This window comes from Mus caroli, unplaced genomic scaffold (assembly GCF_900094665.2).
Source record: "Mus caroli unplaced genomic scaffold, CAROLI_EIJ_v1.1 scaffold_17173_1, whole genome shotgun sequence".
Taxonomy (NCBI): domain Eukaryota; kingdom Metazoa; phylum Chordata; class Mammalia; order Rodentia; family Muridae; genus Mus; species Mus caroli.
The window spans coordinates 5,853-11,163 of record NW_018390357.1 but is presented as its reverse complement, the minus strand read 5'-3'; the positions used below and the strand labels follow the sequence as shown (position 1 = coordinate 11,163).

At 40.5% G+C, this 5,311-nt stretch overlaps 1 pseudogene; it reads right to left on the bottom strand.

Moving 5' to 3' along the window:
• Nucleotides 1–4,362: 4,362 nt before the first annotated feature.
• Nucleotides 4,363–4,978, bottom strand: LOC110288606 (annotated as a pseudogene).
• Nucleotides 4,979–5,311: the final 333 nt, after the last annotated feature.

Below are 5,311 nucleotides of genomic sequence, written 5' to 3'. Positions count from 1 at the left end.
GCTCCCTTCTCTATCCTGATTCTCCTTCAGATTTCCATGCTAACCTAACCTTGTGTCCCACACATAGAGGACCAAAGTACCTCCTTGATTATGATCAGGCCTCTGTTGTCACTGTCCTCATATTGACACTTCATGTGTTATTTCCATAACAAGATATCCAGGCATGACCTCTGGAATGCCCTTTTGACCTCATGCCCTTCAGAAAGGAATGTGAACCACAGGATGAAATTCAAATTCAGTGAATGGACAGATTGGTCCTGAACATGGGAGAATTAACAGAAAGTCACTCAGGGCTATGGCCTGACTCTACCTATGTGCTTGTGATCCAAAGTGTGCTATTAGAAACAAATACAGGTCTTTGAGTAATCTCTGGTCAGATGAAAATCATATACCACGTGGGAGGGAGAAGAAAGAAATCACAGGAGGGTGAAGGGAGGAAGATACCTGGAAGTGGGAGGGAATAGTGAGGGGAAGAGTGGAACGTGATCAGATATTGGGTGGGGGAAAAGAACTGAAGCCCTGAAAACCAGCAGAAGGAATGGAAAGGGGTAACCTCAGGAGGTAGGAGGTGGGTGGACCTCTAGAATGTAGTAGAGACCTGGGAGGTGAGAAACTCTCAGGGCTCGAAGGGAGATACTTTAGATGAAATGCCCTACATTGGTGGGGAGAGGGAACTTGTAGAGCCCCCTTCCAGCTGAGACAGGACATCAAGTGAGAGAGGTGGTTGCCATCCCACAGTCAAAAACTCTGACCAGTACTCTTAGAACTGTCAGAAAGAACTGCAGGCACAAAAATGGAGGAGAGCCTGAGGAATATGAGGTCCAGTGACAGGCTCAACATGGAATCCAGCTCAAGGTTAGGCCCTCAACATATATGCAGCATATGATTGCCACTTTAGGGCTCAGTCAGAGGAGATGCACCTAACCCTCAAGAGATTATTGGCCTTGGGGAATGGAGAGGTCTTGTGGGGTGGGGACTTGGAGGTTGTGGACATTCTCATTGAGATAAAGGAGTATGTATGGAATGTGGAACAGTTAGAGAGTGAACTTGGAGGGGGATTAAATCTGGATTGTAAAAAAAAAAAGAATTAATAAAATTAAAAAAAAAAAGGAAATCATGGGGGGGGGCGGTACAAATATACCCACAAACAATGCAAGCCCCTACTAATTAGAACAACTATCCATGTCTCTTTATGACTTATTGTGATTCAGTTTGAAATTATTATATACCATTTTCAAGAAAATATAGATCTTAATTTTCTGTTCTCAACAGTTAGTATGGATGAATATAGGGGCAGAAGGCAGTTTACCTTGGGGATACATAGAAACTGTAATAGCCATATCTAGACATATTTAGAATAAAAAGATCTAGAATTGCTGACATGTTGGTTGCTGAGGTTGGACTCAGGAGAATATTGTGACTCAAGCCAATAGGACATGGATCAGGGTTAAGCACCTTGTCCCTGCACAATACTCCTTGGATACTGGTTCCAAGTTTTAGGTTAGAATGAGGAGGCAGACTCTAGAGTTCCTAGATTTCAGGAATTAATCCTTACATTACTCATCTCAGCATGTATTGTGGATTTGGTCTAATGCTTGCATTATGTTATTTCGGTTTCCAAAATTACACTGGAATCCTCATGCCTACATGCAAGACACTGAAGATCTATGCCTCCTGTTGCCTGTGATTGGTAAATAGAGTGGCTGGTGGCCAATGGCTGGGCAGGGAGAGAGGTGGTACTAGTAGGATTCCTAGAGAAGAATGCAGTTGGAGGAGGAAGGTACCATATCTAGAAGGAGAAGGTCCCACCCTGAAAAGAGTAGGGTAGATACACAGAGACTGCCAACATGGAAAAGTCGGGAATTAGGGCCTGGGAGGGTTATAGGCCTGGGTCTGAGGTAGCAAAGATAGAGTACAGATAATAGTAAGTATAATTCGGGACCATCAGAGTGTAGGCATTAACAGTGTGGAAGTTTGGGTCTGGCCCATTGAGCTGTTTAAGACATATTAAAATAGAAGGCTGCATGTGTGTCTATCATTCAAGAGAATTCAGAGAATGTGGAGAGGTAGCAAGGACCTCCTGCACCCACAGCTGGGGAGACTGGAGCAGATCCATAGTAAGGCAGCAAAAATGTCTCTCATTCCAATTGGCAATTCCTAGAGACTCCAATTCCCTAATGCTCATGAAGGTTATAAAGTGAAGTGATACAAGTCATGACTTAGTCTGTACTCCTAAGCAAAAGAGGAATGCATTGATCCTGAACTCTCCTGATCCTTGTCCTTGATCCAGAACCATAATCATGAGTCATGATTTCAGGAGGGAAAGAGCCTTACAGAGGACCCAGGGTTCAGAGTGGTTAAGGTACGTTATAGGTAAATCTTAATTTCTGCTTTAACTCAATTGAACTCTCCCTATTCCCCAATTGGAACTGGGCTCTTCAGTTATCAACAAATCTAACTGGTAGTTCCTGCAGTCTATTCTATAAAAGTAGGAACTGGTACCATGTAGAAATACTCAGAGAACTACAAACAGACTGAAACTGCAAACCAACTTTGGTTAGTATGAGTTGTGTAGTACCAGAAAAAAAAAAAAAAAAAAGAACAGTCATTGTAGGGTGAGAGGGGACAGTGTTCATTTCAGAGATGCAAGTGGTAGGTGCAGGTTCATCTAGAGTATGGGTGAGGGACAGGTCAGGTGACTCTTTATTAGGTGTCTTAGCATGGCTTCAATATGTGTTGTGATTTCAGAGATAAGATTGACAAGACATGAAGGATTCTTCAGCTAGGCACCCAATCAGGGAGTTTCATACTTTCCCAAAAAGCTCCAGCAGTTGAGAATGAAGTGAACAAACAGCTGAGCCTGTACAGGACATTCTTATTCAGACCTTGTCCTGGTTGATGTTTTGGTTTTGTCAATTTGACACAAGTTTCCTTTATACAGGGAAAAGAACACTCGATGGAGAAACTACCTTCAACAGTTTTCCTCTAGGTAATATGTAAGGGCCCAGCTCACTGTTGGGCATTGTTCTATTGCATTATATATGAAAACAGGAGAGCAACCCAGTAACTGCAGTCCTCCATGAGGTGCTCCTGTCTCCTTGTTCTGCCCATGAATGCCTAACTCAGTATTGAAATGTGACCTGGGACTTCTCAGATGAAATAAACACTTTCTTTCTCAATTAGTTTTGGTCCTAGTTTGTTTTTTTGTTTGTTTGTTTTGTTTGTTTTTGTTTTTTTGTCACAACCAAAGCAAAGTAGACTAGACGAAACAACATTTGGCCATGTATGGCAACTTCACAACTACACGAAACTTGTTTTAGAGAAGGGAACTTGTTTTATGGTTAGTTCTAGTTTTTATTTCTGTGTATGTTTGTGAGTCTGTAGTACATGCCAATCAATTGGAGATGCCAGAGGACAGCAATCTACTCCCTTGCAGGTTGTCTAAAAGGCAGTTGTGTGTGGCCCTTTGATGATGCATGGAAATGAACTCAGGTTCACTGCTCTTTTCAAAGTTTGGCCATCCGTCCAACACAGAGTCATGAATTTTGCATGCATTTCTTTGCTGGATTCCAGGGTCTGGAACAATTTTTACACCTGACAGACTATCAGTTACCCAGTGAGGATTAAAACTGTGAAGCAGCCCATACCCTCTCCACCCCCCGATCAAATTTGTATTACGAAAAGCAACTGGTTGTTGATTAAATATAGATCAACTTCCTCAATTGTGTATTGTGACATTCAGTGCAGTGCTGTCCTGGAGACATTCAATGAACAAGTCCCAGACCCTCTATAAACTTTTACCACAGAACCAAGCCTCTGGCAAAAATATGAAATATGAACAACATCTGACCCCTGGGCCACTTTAGGAGATTTTCCATTGTTGTGAAAAGAAACCATGATCAAGAGAGATTTTTTCCTTTGTTTTAAGTTTTATTGCATTGTGATGAGAAAAGATATATTAATTTCAATTTATCTAAATTTGTTAACATTTAAAAACATATTTGAGAAAATAGACTTACATCCCATTCTTCTTTCCCTTTTGCACCCAACTCCTCCCGGAGAGTCTCCCCTTCAAAAACTGCAATACCTTTTGTTTTTTTATCATATTTTTAAAAATTTATAAAATATTATAACAATAAAAATGAGTATTATAAAAGTTGTTTGATATAAAACAACAATCAATTGAACAGTCTTATGAAGATTTTTGTCTACAGCAATACTGAAAATACATACCTTTTTTTCAATGTAACTGTCAAATAACTCCAAATATACTACCTTTATGATATTTTAAAATAATATATCACTATTAGTTTTTTAATGAACATAAATAGTCTTTTTTGTTTGTTCTGTTTTCAGTAGAGCTTAAAATCTGGGCTTACTGTGATACAAACACAAAATAAGAATATCAGCCTGTTGCAAGGCTCCCTTCTCAGACACATAGATGCCATCCAAAAACTTCCTGGTATCATCATTTTTTTTTAACTGTTGTGGTTTGCTGAATATGAGTGGCTGAATTTGAAACGAGTTCAATATTGTTTCTTCAAGAATTATTTCATTCTTCTGGGATTGAGAGACAGAACAAGCAAGATTGGTCCTTATATGAAACCTGTGTATGTATATTTTATCCAAGAAATTTCAGATTTTAAACAAAGACCCGTTCTCCTGAATAACGACATTGATCGGGACATGAGCATACACAGACCTCATCTTGTAACAGAAGCCCAGTATACCACCCTTGATCATGTTCTGAACGTGACTGCAGATGGTTCTGATAGTGGCCAGTTCCTATCTGTTACCACACCATTTGTCAACCCAGAGACTTTTATTTTCTTTCCAAGAAAGCTCAGTTCTACATGATGTGATTGAATTTCCCCCGTAGCATTCCCCTGTGGCCCTTCACAATGACTGTGTGATCCTCCTGAGTGATGTCAACATTTTCTGCAATGTCAACAGTCTGCTTGCTGAAAAAGGTCTTCATTCTCGCAGTAGATGGGGCAAAGCAATCAAGATAGATCTTAATCGCACAATCTTTCCTTGTGCTTGGCTTACACGTTTAGAGATTCAGTCCATTATAACCATGGCAGGAAGCATAGCAGTGTCTAGGCAGTCATGGTGCTAGAGGAGCTATGAATTCTACATCTGGATTTGAAAGCAAGCTTGAATGACTGGTGGCCCTTATATAGCTAGGAGGAATGTCCCATTCAACAGTGACATTCTTCCTCCAACAAGTACCTCACAACTATGACAAGGCCAAACCTTGATGTTTGTACAACTCCCTGAGACAAGCATATTGAAGCCACTGTACAGGTTT